Consider the following 15,182-nt stretch of genomic DNA (forward strand, 5'->3'; position numbering starts at 1 on the left):
CTGGCAGAGAGGGATTGAAAGAGTGGGATTCTTGTATAAAAGTTATCAACGTACAGATGGTAACCTATGTCAAGCAATATAAAAGTTATCAATGTACAGATGGTAACCTCTATCAAGCAGTGTGCGGACCAAATCCCACATGATTTTCCCACTCACCCCCCGAGAAGGCGGACATTCTGGGGGCTGGATCCTGCTGTCCTTCACTTGGTAAACTCTAAAGCTGTGAGTGTACCCTGAGGTACTCTCACACAGCTTATAGAGTTTTATCCCGTTCCTCGCCCTCTTGCTGGGCAGGTACTGACAGAATTGAAGTGGATGAGGCTGTCGGTATTGTCTCTAAAATGGAGAAACTTATGAATTGCTTCAAAACGTTTGCAAAACATAACCATGCCAAATATTGGAGTTTAATATAAAATATCAGTACTCCAGTCTATTTCCCTGAAGTTAGCAGTCTCAAACTGGATCCCTGATTGGGGAACGAAATCGGGAATCCGTGGAGCAAAATTTTCAGGGATGGGGTCCAGAAGGGGGCCCTAGTGCTAGGTTGCGTGTGACTAGCACCAGGTTGGGGGTTACTCACACTTGGCTGTGGGTCTTCTCCCCTGGCCTCTTGCTCTTTCTCCCTGGGCACTGGACGATTTCTTGTCCTGCGACATCTTGGTGGTGGTAAGTCTGTGTCGCTGGAGGAGGAAGAATGGGAGGAATAGAGAAAAGTGTGGTCCTCTCCCCCAGTATCAGTTTCAGAGGCAATAATGGCTTATGCCTCCTCAGTTGAGCACACCCTTTGTGACTGGGATGAGCGGGACGAGCGGGACATTGTGTGTGTGGTGTGTGTAAAAAAAGCTAAACTTTTTTACGTGTGTATGTGCAAGTGTTTGGTGAAACTTTCTACTTTCTACTGTAGTAGGGGGCTGTCAGATGTGGGGGGCAAGAGGGGGCTGTCAGGCACGGGGGTATAAGGGGGCTGTCAGGCACAGGGGGCAAGAGCGGGCTGTCAGGCGCAGGGGGAGGAGGGAGTTGTCAGGCACAGGGGGGCACTAGGGGGCTGTCAGGCATGGGACGCAGGAGGGGGCTGTCAGGCATGGGGGGGCAGGAGGGGTCTGAGGGGAAATAGGAACCAAAATGTGATTGGATGTAGTTAAAATCACAGCTTGATGAAAGACGGAGTGCTCAGTCAGAAAGCTAACATACAAATGACAGAAAAAACTGATGGCACATCTAAAACTAGTCTGAATAGGTGCATACCAAAAAACAGCTTACATATCAAAATAAGAAAATGGTTGCACTCAATTGCATTAAGACATATCAAATATGAAATATATGAAGTGTGACTAGCATAATGGCTTTTGTAATTTAGAAAAAACATACTTAGCACAAAATTTTCTAGATGTGCCATCAGTTTTTTCTAAATTACAAAAGCCATTATGCTATGTCTTAATGTAATTGAGTGCAACCATTTTGATATGTAAGTTGTTTTTTGGTATGTACCTATTCAGACTAGTTCTAGATGTGCCGTCAGTTTTTTCTGTCATTGGCAGCCATACTTTACTCCGCCCCTCCACATCTGATTGGAGGGATAGCGTCACATGGATGCTAGCTCCAATCAGATCTGGGGGGGTGACACAGAGGTCATCAGAAGCGATCATAACCATAGGGGGGCAAAGCCACACCCCTGGGGTCAAGTATAGCACCTCACATACTTACAGGTCAGGTGACATTTCATTGACCCCGGTCACCCGACGCACAGGAATGTGATCCCGCCATGAAGCCACATAGGCATCACAGGGCGGAATGGCACAGGTTATCATGATGCCTATGTGGCATCACAGGATGGGAAAGGGTTAATCAATTAGTTCAAAAGAAATACATTAGATTACCATGGTGACAATGGTTATAATGGAGCATTAGATATAGTTTGTCAGTATGAACAAAACAGAAAGTATTGCTGCCCCCTTTTTGAATAAATATACTGTACATTTTGATAAGTAGTTAAATTAAGGAGAGAGGTAGGTAAAAATTGCTCATGTGAATAGCTGGTGGTGAAGAAGGGTATTAAAACACCTGCTGGGTTGCTGAACAGCAACACATCTATTAAGGTCCTGTTACACACATCAATGTCCCAGCGGTCCCACCAACGATCCGACATGGATGGGATCGCTGGGACATAGTTAGCTGTTCGCTGGTGGTCTGTCACATAGACAAACCCACCAGTGATCAGGACCAGTGAGCAAGCTGGTATCCAAGGTAAACAGCGGGTATCTAAGAGCCGTGCGGCTGTTAGATACCCGCTGTTTACATTGGAAACCAGCTCCCAGTGTCACTGATCATCGGTCTCCCGCTGCCACATGCAGCAATGCACGCTGGCCAGCGGGAGACCAATGATCAAAAAATGGCCCAGGACGTTCGAGCACGATCAGCGATACCCAGCAGGGGGGCCGGTCATTGATACATGTCACACACAGCGATGTCGCTGGCGAGATCGCTGTAGCGTCACAAAATCAGCAATCTCGCTGTGTGTGATGGGGCCTTTAGTCTGGTTTGGGGAATGACAAGTCTTAGCAAGACTAACCCTTCGCTGAACAGCAACTGTATTATTTGCTGCATCTCCTGGCATCAAAACTGCTAACAAGGAGAATAGAGTGGCAACTGGTGAATAAAGCTAATGTAACTGGAGCATATGTGGGTCAAGACGTGACAACCACATTACAGATTTTAGCCAGATCTTGTTACCCTGTAGAACTTCCTAAACACAGGAGGAAAAGGTGTTAGAATATCTTTGATTTTTCCATCAACCCCTTTTGACAAATAAGTTACGGTGGTTGGGGGGATTGTCATCATTTTATATCCCTAGTATGATGCTTTATTCTTGTATCTTTATTATTGGTCTGACATAATTTGTTTAGTTTTAATATTACAGTATAGAATGTAGTAGGTTGTGTAAAGAGAAAGAGCACATGAACTGGCACACCAATATGTGCCTTTGTGCTTTTGAATGTCAACCCTTGCTGTTATGTAAAGGATGTTCTAAGGCTTTGACTCGGTAGAGTTCTTATTATATAACCTTTCTTCTCTTTGATTTACCCTTTCTCACCACCAATGATTCCCCTTAGCCATTTCTACCACTCCTAATTCAGAAGCATTTTATGCCAGCTTTATTTTTTAATAAGAATAAAATATCATCCTTAAAGTGACCCCAGTATCTTTCAATGTTAAGATACCAGCCATTACAGTGCAAATTATGCGTTCCTTCTGCAAAGCCGCAACTTCTTGATGAGAGATTCAAAGAAAGTGACTAAGCCAACTAAGAAAATGTGGTGGCCAGCATGTAATACAGTTTTTTATGCAAATAATTCTAAAACTTATTGTAGCAAATGTATGTTTGTTACTGTCGGTCACAGGTGTCGGCTGATGAGAGAGTACTACTCATATCAGCATATTCCTGCTGTCACTGATGGCAGAGAGATCAGGCAAGGCTGATAACAGTATTCATCAGCTGACGCATGTGCTATAAATAAATACATTTAAAAAATGACATGGGATTTCTTCTATTCTTGGTAACCAGCTCGTGCAAAAATGACAGCTGCGGGCTGCAGCTCTGAGCTGTCAGCTTTATCATAGCTGATTGTCAAGAATAGAGGGATCTCATGCCATTTTTTAAATTGTTTAAATAAATTATTTTGAAAAACTGCATGGGTCCTCCTCATTTTTCACAACCAGCAAAGCTAAAACAGATAGCTGGGTGCTGATATTCTCAGACTGGGAAGGGGCCACAGATATTGCCCCCAGCCTAAAAATAGCAGTCTCCAGCTGCCCCAGTAAAGTCTGAAGCCCATGTCCCCTGTAAAAGACAGAAAATAATAAACAAACATATTCCTCACCTGTTTTAAGAGAAGATAATCCATATCTGTCCCATGAAGATCCTGATGATTTGGAAAGCAGTTACTGACCCCCTCTCACATTAAAAACAGAGTCTTACTGGATATATACCTTACAAACTTTGGCACCTAAAGGGTTCAACAGGGAATTGGACCTTATTATCAAGTGATATCATTGGTTACTTATGACTTTTATTGTACCTCGGCATTTACAAGGTTCCTTCTATTGACATTAGTGGTTCTTTTGTATGACTATGTGAATTGGGTGCAGTAGTGAACATTTTGGTATATCTAACTTTTTTTCCTCTTTACTAACTTGTTTCTTACATTACAGACACAGTCATTGTTCCACTTGACTATTATGTACCCGTTGAGGGTAAGTAACCCTTTGTTCATTATTTTTATTTTACTGTATTATTTTATTTTTATTTGTTTTTTAATTATTCTTATTTTTTATTTATATTCCTTTTATTTATATTATTTTTATTTTCACATTTCATTTTTTAATTTTTTAATTTTCTTATATATATAATTTTTCACTTTTTTCAATTTTCATATTTCTCTTTTCTTCATTTTTATTTTTATCTTTATTTGTTCTTTATTTTTCCTTATTTCAATTTTTTCCTTTTTTGCTTTCCCATATTTTCCTCATACTCAATTTTTCATATTTACAATTCTCCTTCATTATGTTAATTTTATTTTAATTGTATTTTGATTTGTATTCCATTTTTTGGTTATCCACCTTGATTTTTTTTGACCTCACAAAACACCTACCTCTATCTATACAGAATATTGTCTACTCATCTTTATTTTATTTTTTTTTTTTCATTTGGAATCAACCCCTATTTTTTCTTCAATTCATTTTCAACCTTCTCCTCTCCCTGCACATTATCCATCTCCCTGCTTAATAACATAGTAACATAGTATAATAACATAGTTAGCAACGTCGAAAAAAGACATTTTTCCATCCAGTTCAGCCTATATTCTATCAGAATAAATCCCCAGATCTACGTCCTTCTAAAGAACTTAATAACTGTAAGATACAATATTGTTATGCTCCAAGAAGACATCCAGACCTCTCTTGAACGCCTCGACTGAGTTCGCCATCACCACCTCCTCAGGCAAGGAATTCCAGATTCCACAATTTTGCTTCTTATTCAGTATGGTCTATCATCATCAACACTTATATTGTCAGCCCCCGGTATTTACACTAATCCACAGACTCCAGCATACACAACACAGACTGCTAGTCTATTCCTATGCCAATATGCAAGACGCGTGCGCTGAACCAAGGCCAACCTGCAGAACATAGAGTTGAGACAGTATGCGTCTCAAGCCTCACTCTTGCCATGCCATAGACGCTACTGCGCATGCACCCGTGGCATCAGCGGCCACGCAACCTAAGCCTCTCCTTCACCACAAAGGAGCAGTTACTACACATGCACCCATGCCGCTTTTTCTCCAAGCCACATTTTCCCACATACCTTCTACAATTCTGCCAGCACATTTCCGGCTTCAACATGGCAACAGGGTTCTTAATCCACACTGCCACCAAAGTGCATACCTACCACCACAGATTGCGCCATTCTCTACAACACATTAAGATTAATTGGGCTGCATGGAACAAATAACCTTCCCTTACTCCCACCAGCCGATAAACTTTTACTCTATTTCCACAGCCCCAGCTGGGACATCTGTTTTCTATTTATCTATTTCAACCCTATGGTACTTCTCAAGGTCAGTATTTTTACTTCCAGCATCTTTCCTGAGCATCTCTTTTGTAAATTTGAATTACGCTTTACTGTAACGGTATTATGTGCCCAAATATTCACTACCTTAGGGATTATTAATTTTAATCTTATATTGTTCTGTGTTTTACCCACATGTATATATTTGTACAGCTATTAATTTTTGTATGTTTATTTTTGCAGTGAGGTTTGAAAGACCCGAAGAAGGGTCGAAACGTTACCTCGTTATCTTGATACCGTGCTTTAATCTTCCTGTGGTGAACTTCTATTGTATACAAAATAAACTCAAGTGTTTCTTATTTGCAATTATAGCAAGACTCTTTGAGTGCGGCTGTTTTCTTTTGGTTATGATCTCTGGACTTAACAGAGTGCGCGTAATTTATCCTTTTTGTTCCTTATCATTGACAGTGAAGATATGTATGTGGCATAAAACATTGTGATTTCCTGTGTGAATTCTATGTTGTGAATGAGGATTTCAACTCTTTCCTTTCTATCCATTTGTTTCTAGATTTCTTCAGTATTATATTTTAATAGCGCTTAACGCCTTAACATCCATTCATGGTTGTTCGATGACAGTTGATGCATTTTCTCATTCTGCAGTGACATTTGTAGATGCTGGCTTACAGGGGAATTGATGAGAGCTTCATTGTATAATGTTGCTCTAAGAATAAACTTTTAGTAGCTCAAGCTCTCACAGCCATTGCTAGCATTGAAAAAAATTGCCAAAAATATTATTTCTTTATAAATCCTGTAAAACAACTGCACATTACGTTATAATTTATCCGCAGCGCCACACAGTAATAAAAAAAGAAATATTTTTCTGCATCAGACAAGGCCTCTTATAGCCATATAAAAATGTTATAATTTAGTTGAAAATTGTAAAAAAACATTTTGTGTCTTGAAATATTGAGACACATAAAGAAAAGTACAGTTGATGGCTAGGGTCAAAATAGAACTTTTTGTTTTAGGTTAACCCTAAAACCAATGCTTCCATACCTAATCCACCACTACTTTTAGGCAGTCAGGTACTACTAATGCTATTTCTAAGGCCTCATTCCCACATTGGTGTTTAAACATGTGCGTGAACAAATTATTACCGTTGTCATCAGCGTTGCGCATCAGTGTGTCATTCTTGTGTTCGTTTTTGCTATCAGCGTGTCATTCATGAGTCCATGTTTACCATCTGCTTCATCAGAGTTTTTCATGGATGGGCAAATAAATTGATAAATTACCATCCTTCTCCTATACATTGCAATATTAAACACAGACAGCCCTTTTAAATCTGTGCTTCTGTAGAAAATCTGACATGCCTCTGTGTATTTGACACATATAAATAGCATCATAAAACTTATTCAATAAGGCAGAAATAATATATCAAGGTTAAATAAAGTCTCTTTGTCCTCCTTGATATATGTAGCCTAGAATATTTACCTAAATTAGATTGTTGCTGCCCACAGTGCATATAATGTTTTGTTTCGTTTTGACACAAAAGGCCCTATTCATTATTGCATTTGTATCTTCATTGTGTTATTTTTAGTGTTTCATGCATATTTTTTGATAGAACTAATTTTTTAGACCATTTGCTGAAATGTGACTTTTTGCAAAAAACAAGCTCACAAAAGAAGGGTAAAGATAAAAATAAAGACTATTTTTTACTTTATGGAAAAGTCACTTAAAAATCATCCAACAAATGATGAATTAGGCCCAAGTGATCAATATTACTGTAGGCACAATGCAGGGGTCAACACTAACAGCTTGTGGCCCCTGTGCAAGAAATATGTTTGGGTCCTCCACCCTTCCCAGCCACTTATGATGAGGACAATCTGGCTATGGGACGCCCTTAGCCTTGGGCTCTGAGCAACAGGCGAGATTGCCCTTATTATCACCATCCTGCAGGCAAGGGCGTACATAGAGTTCACAGGGTACCATAGCAAAAGTTCTACTTTGGCCTCCCCATGCCTCTAAAAATATATCTATTTATATTTTTTACTGAGATTGAGATATTTTTCTCTGTTAAGATTCCATTCTGCTAAGTCCAACCATATATATTATATTAAATTATACAGTGCCTTGCGAAAGTATTCGGCTCCCTGGAACTTTTCAACCTTTTCCCACATATCATGCTCAAACATAAAGATACCAAATGTAAATTTTTGGTGAAGAATCAACAACATGTGGGACATAATTGTGAAGTGGAACGAAATGAATTGGTTATTTTAAATTTTTGTGGAAATTCAAAAACTGAAAAGTGGGGCATGCAATATTATTAGGCCCCTTTAACTTAATACTTTGTTTCGCCACCTTTTGCTGCGATTACAGCTGCAAGTCACTTGGGGTATGTCTCTATCAGTTTTGTACATCGAGAGACTGAAATTCTTGCCCATTCTTCCTTGGCAAACAGCTCGAGCTCAGTGGGGTTTGATGGAGATCGTTTGTGAACAGCAGTTTTCAGCTCCTTCCACAGATTCTCGATTGGATTCAGGTCTGGACTTTTACTTGGCCATTCTAACACCTAGACACATTTATTTGTGAACGATTCCATTGTAGATTTTGCTTTATGTTTAGGATCATTGTTTTGTTTAAACCAGAGAGCACTAAAAAATAACCCCTAAAATGTAACTTTTAATTCAATCATTAAAACATCACAAATGCAAATTTACTAGATACCTAGGGGGGTCAGGGATCAAAGCCCAATTAGCAAGTTCAATATTAAAGATACATATAAATATAGACAGAAGGGCAAAAAACTAGCCTGCCCTAATACACCCTAGTGAAAGCCTTCCTGACTGCGGAGGTTGGCACCCTAGTTGTTGACGATATGGTGCCCCCGCTCTACGTCAGCATTCCTAATAATGCCCTAGACCACCCTGCGTATACAAAAAGGGGGACACAAAAAAACACACACACCCAAACCTATGATACCGATAACCAAAAGTGAAGAGACATTTAAGTCTCATAAAAAAGTGCTATAGTGCTGTAAACTTATCTTGTAGTATAAATACCCCAAGCACTCCAATCTTATCTCAAAGTCAAACAGGGGTATGAAATGCAGCTTCAATAAGACTTATCTCATAGTCAAAAAATGCTGATACGCTGCAATAGGCAGACCCAAAGGAGAATAACTCTTTAAGATAATTCGAAAAAGAAAAAACATCTACAGAGAAATTAATATGTAATAAATAGCACATATGAAAATTCAAATGTCCCAATCTGTAGACAAGCACATAGAATAGTTCAAACAATGCACATTTAAATGACAGAAAAAATGCTCATATATCAAAGTAACGCATTCGATATGCGGTAATTGTTGCAACTAGACAAGGGTATTTAATGACCCAATATATTATTGTCTTGTAGGAAGACAAATCTCCATCCCAATCTCAGGTCTTTTGCAGACTCCAACAGGTTTTCTTCAAGAATGCTCCTGTATTTGGCTCCATCCATCTTCCCATGAATTTTAACCATCTTCCCTGTCCGTGCTGAAGAAAAGCAGGCCCAAACCATGATGCTGCCACCACCATGTTTGTCAGTGGGGATGTACTGTTCATTGTGATGAGCTGTGTTGCATTTATGCCAAAGATATCGTTTGGCATTGTTGCCAAAAAGTTTGATTTTGGTTTCTTCTGACCAGAGCACCTTCTTCCATATGTTTGGTGTGTCTCTGAGGTGGCTTGTTGCAAACTTTAAACAACACTTTTTATGGATATCTTTGAGAAATGGCTTTCTTCTTGCCACTCTTCCATAAAGGTCAGATTTGTGCAATGTACAACTGATTGTTGTCCTATGGACAGACTGTCCAATGTCAGCTGTAGATCTCTGCAGTTCATCCAGAGTTATCATGGGCCTCTTGGCTGCATCTCTGATGAGTGTTCTCCTTGTTTGAGATGAAAGTTTAGAGGGACGGCTAGGTCTTGGTAGATTTGCAGTGGTATGATACTCCTTCCATTTCAATATGATCGCTTGCACAGTTCTCCTTGGGAGAAGTTTTGGAAATCATTTTGCATCCAAATCTGGCTTTAAACTTCTCCACAACAGTAACGCGGACCTGCCTGTTGTGTTCCTTGGTCTTCATGATGCTCTCTGTGCTTCAAACAGAACCCTGAGACTATCACAGAGCAGGTGCATTTATAAGGAGACTTGATTACACACAGGTGGATTATTTTTATCATCATTAGTCATTTAGGACAACATTGGATCATTCAGAGATCCACAATGAATTTCTGGAGTGAGTTTGCTACACTGAATGTAAAAGGGCCGAATAATATTGCACGCCCCACTTTTCAGTTTTTGAATTTCCACAAAAATTTAAAATAACCAATAAATTTAGTTCAACTTCACAATTGTGTCCCACTTTTTGCTGATTCTTCACCAAAAATTTACATGTGGTCTCTTTATGTTTGAAGCAAGATATGTGGGAGAAGGTTGAAAAGTTCCAGGAAGCCGAATACTTTCGCAATGCACTGTATGTCTCGTATCTATACCATCTGGAATCTGATAAGGGACTATTCCCCAAATAAATCAAGTTATCCTGAATACCAATGAAAAGGAATAAGTTATTGGCTTTGGGGGGACTAACCACAGAGAGCCCCAGCAATCCTGAGAACAGGACTATGCAGCTCAGCCAAGAATAGATTAGAGGGGAGCATGCTTGACATCTGCTCTATTCATTGTTTATGGAACTGATGGAAATAGCCCAGCACAGCGCTCAGCAGCTCTATAGATAATGAAGAGAGTATAGGCCAAGCATGCACAACTCTGCAAAATTCAGTATAAGACTGCAGACCCCTGTTCTCAGAATTTCTTGGTGGAGGGGCAGTGGCTGGATCCTATGGATCAGAGATAATTGATTATTTGGTGAAAAATGTAAAAAGGTCTGAATACTTTCCGTACCCACTGTATATATTACATAGATAGAAGAAAAGCTGGCAATTCATCTGCCGTGTATTGTAAAATCACTGAAGGAGCTGACAGGATAGAAGAGATGGATTACATACAGTAAATACATATAGAATAAATAGATATATAGATGTCAGTGACAAATGCAATAGTAGAGTGTGTGTGCAGCTTACTATACATGTATTTAATTAATAAAATATTATGGTGTGGGCTCCGGCATAATTTTTGTAACTAGCAGAGGGAAAACCGACAGCTGGGGGCCGATGTTTATAACCTGGAAAGATGGTAATACCCATGGAGCTTCCCAGGCTATTAATATCAGCTCACAGCTGTATAATGAGCCTTTACTGGCTAATAAAATGGGAGACCTCCAAAAAATGACTTAGGGTCCACCTATAATTAATGACCAGTAAAGAATATGCAGATGGCTGCAGGCTAATATTAATAGCCTAGGAAAGGGCCATGGATACTGACCCCCAGGCTAAAAACATCAGCTCTCAGATATGCCCATTCTGGCACTTTGCCTCGCTCTTCCCACTTGCCCTGTAGCGGTGGCAAGTGGGATGATAGTTGGGGGATTTCATGTCACCTTTGTTTTGTCAGGTGAAATCAAGCCCAGAGGTGGCTAATTTTTGCTTTATTACAGAAGAACGAGGGCTTTGGTGGAATTAGGCGTTAGGTGTGTATAACTGTGTTTGCTATTTTTAAATAAAATGGAAAACTGTGTTTAGTCTTATTTCTATTAAAGGACTTTTTTCTGGCTGTGTCTTTATTTACCATACAATTATAGGATTAGTTATGGATGAGTGTCTTATAGGCACTTCTCCATTACTAATCCTTGGGCTTGATGTCACCTGACAATACAAAGGTGACATCAACTAAACAATTATGAACCTCACTTGCCACCACTTCAGGGCAAGTGGGAAAAGACAGGCAAAGCACCAGAATTGGCGCATCTAATAGTTGTGTCTTTTCTGGGCAGCTACAGGCTTCTATATTTAGGCTGGGGGCCTATATCCATGACCCCTTTCCAGCCTGAGAAAACCAGCCCCCAGCTGTGAGCTTTAGCTAGGATGGTTGTCAAAAATGGGGGGACACATTCTTGTTTTTTTTGATTATTTATTTAAATAATTAAAAATACACCGTGGGGACCCCTCTATATTTAATAACTAGCCTTGCTGAAGCTGACAGCTGAAGGTTGCAGCCCTCAGTTGTGAGTTTTACCTAGATGGTTATCAAAAATACAGGGGAATCACTCAGGGTTTTTTTATTATTTATTTACAGCATATGAATACTCACATCCACTGCTCCTGGTCTCACTGTTGTTAGCAGCAGCAGGTGTCAGATGATGGAGCTGTAATCCCATCAGCTGACACCAGTGACTGGAGGTAAACTTTATACCTCCAATTACAGCTGAGCGTTCATGCTGTCTTTTGACAGCAATGGAACCGTGGCTCTCTAACTGGCCGGGATGATTTTACCACCGATCAGAAACAGCGGCTTTTGTGCTGGTCATGTTCGGCTATATGCGGCAATTTAATCAACGATTAAATCAGCAAATATTGCAAATTTAGCGATTGTGAGCCTAACCAAACATTGAAATATTTGCTCATCTCTAATAGGGATGAGTGGACCCCTGGGTGTTCAGGTTCGTCGTGTTCGACCGAAATGTAGTCCAAACAACTGTACCCAAACTTGAACCCGAATCCTATAAAAATCTCTCTCTTCTCCCCAAATTGAAAAACGGACTTACAGAAGAAGTCCGTATTCATTGTTCAGCACCATACACTAGGTGTCTAGTATGAACCCCGAACTTCACAGTTTGGGTTTACTCATTTCTAAGCTTAATTAGAGATGAGCGAACTTGTTCGGAAAATGTTCGCCAATCTCAAAGTCAGCACGAATGTTGCACATTTGGATTCATGTTGGATTCCAGAGCTTTCTCCTCAAAATCAGCAAAATTTTACCAAAGTTTGGTAAATGATCGAGTTTTTACTAATGCTGTGTGCATACGGCGACTCTGATAAGTGGTAACTTTAAGGTTACTAGCATAGGTCAGATCACTGCGGGGTCACACTGTCAGATGTCAGCGTGACCCCACAGCTGTGACTGGGACCCATGGTAAAAAGCTTACAGCATGTCATATGAGAGCCTACTACTCCTATCAGCATAAGGGTATGTGCACACAGTGCGGATTCTCCCGCAGATTTTTCCACACAAAAACCGAACCTCTTGGCAGAAAACGCAGGTGCGTTTTTTATGCGGTTTTTCAGTGCGATTTTGCCTACAGATTTGTATGCGTTTTTGTAAACTAAATTAAGATATGTTATTTAACAAAAAAAAAAGAATTGTGATATAATTTCTGTCCAATCTCCTCTTTTACATTTGTCCAACCCACACACCTTTACACACACAGATAGACAGATAGGCAGATGATAATAGATAGATATATAGATAATAGATAATAAATGATAGATAGATAGATAGATAGATATCCATATATCTATATATATCTATAACTATCTATCTATCCCATATTTATCTATCTATCCCATATCTATCGATCCATAGATATATCCATAGATATATATCTATAGATATTTCCATAGATATATCTATAGATATTTCCATAGATATATCTATAGATATTTCCATAGGTATATCTATAGATATTTCCATAGATATTTCCATAGATATATCTACAGACATATACATAGAGATATATAACGATATACAGCCATATAAATTTAAAAAAAACAGAAAAAAACATGACGCGGGCTCTCGCGCAATTTTCTGTGCCAGAGGGGGCAAGCCGACAACCGAGGGCCAATATTTGTAGCCTGTGAAGGGTGTAATACCCATGACCCCTTCCAAGGCTATGAATATCAGCCTGCAGCTGTCTGCATAGCCTTTACTGGCTATTAAAATAGGGGGACCCCCCCAAAAAAATGATGTGGGGTCCCCCAATATTTTACAGCCAGAAAGGTTACGCAGACAGCTGCGGGCTGATATTCAAAGCCTAGGAAGGAGCCATGGATATTGCCCCCCCGGCTACAAATACCAGCCTGTAGCCGCCCCAGAAATGGCGCATCTCTAAGATGCGCCAATTCTGCCACTTAGCCCCTCTCTTCCCATTCCCATATAGTGGTGGGATATGGGGTAATAAGGGGTTAATGTCACCTTGCTATTGCAAGGTGACATTAAGCCCAGTTAATAATGAAGAGGCATCAATAAGACACCTATCCATTATTAATCTTTTGAAAGGGTTAAAAAAACACACACATAAGACTAAAGTATTTTAATGAAATAAAACACAACATGGTTTTCATCTTTTTATTTAACTCCCAGATCCAAGCGATGCCCTTGGTCTCCTAGAAAAAGAAGAAAAATAATAAACCAACCACATACTCCCTGTCTGCCATAGTCCAATTAATAACAAGTGTTCCACAACGATTTCCCCTGCTCTATAGGGCCTCCTAGTGATGAACTGACAGGAGACAATGCCTCCTGCAGTACATCAATGAGGTTACCTGAGTTCAGAGTCTCACTTTACAGCAATGCTGGGTGAGAATTAGAGTTAGGGTTACGGGACCTCTTTCCCGGTGAAGGAATGCACAGCCGAGGATGTTATGATTAGGTAACCGATGAGGATAACAGGGGAATAGGCGAGGCAACCAGATAACAAGAGAGGTTGGTAACTTAGCGGATTGCAGACCCCTAAACTGGCAACACAACTAGAATTAGCCGTGGGACGTACCTACGATGCCCTAGATGCCTCGGCACAGCCAAATATTTAACTAAGCTTAAAGAGAGAAAGGGGAAAGCTAAAATGCCCCAGAGTAGACCCCAAAGGAATAGATAGCCCCCGAACAAATATTGCCGGTGAGACAAGATGAGGCATAAACACAGGCAGAAAATAGAGTAAGCGAATGATGGGGCCTAAACTGTCTAGATAGAATAGGACAGGAAAGGATACTGTCTGCAATCACGCAAAAAATCCTAAGAAAAATTCCAACACGTCTGATATACAAAAATACTCAGGCCACACGACCTCTCCCCCACTAAATCAGAACTCTGGTGTAACTGGACGCAAACATAAGATACTGATATAACAGGGGATTAGAAATACTGCAAGACTGACATAAGCAGTGGCAAAAGAAACAGAGTCCGGCACAGGTCCCAGCAGGGAACCAGGCTGGAGTCACACCAGCAAAGCAGAAATCAGAGAAAAGCAAAATATGGAGCAAATGCAAAAAGATTCAGGCAGACAAATAACTTATCTGAAAGGTGCAGGACGAAGCAAGAGGCAAGGAGACTTCCAAAATGCTCAGGAAGAAAGCCAAATCACCGGCAAGAGCTGATAGAAGGTTGTTCACTTAAATCACTCCAGTCTGTAACACCTGACCTCCAATCATCCTGCTCAGGTGATTGACTTCTGTCAGCCAGACCAGCTCCATTACCAGCAGCAACCACCAGAGGGAGCCCAAACTCAGAAGCTAGGTCAAACGTGTTCACAACAGGAGGATTACCTCAGCCTGTCATTTCATTGCTGGAGCCCCTGGAGAGCAGTCGCATCAGCTGATGCGGCAGCTCTCCACAGGAGATCGTTGTGTGACCCTTGTTATTAATTGGACTACGGCGGAAAGGTAAGTATAGGTTGGTT

The sequence above is a fragment of the Dendrobates tinctorius genome, unplaced genomic scaffold (assembly GCF_039654945.1).
Source record: "Dendrobates tinctorius isolate UK_male_01 unplaced genomic scaffold, ASM3965494v1 ptg000064l, whole genome shotgun sequence".
Taxonomy (NCBI): domain Eukaryota; kingdom Metazoa; phylum Chordata; class Amphibia; order Anura; family Dendrobatidae; genus Dendrobates; species Dendrobates tinctorius.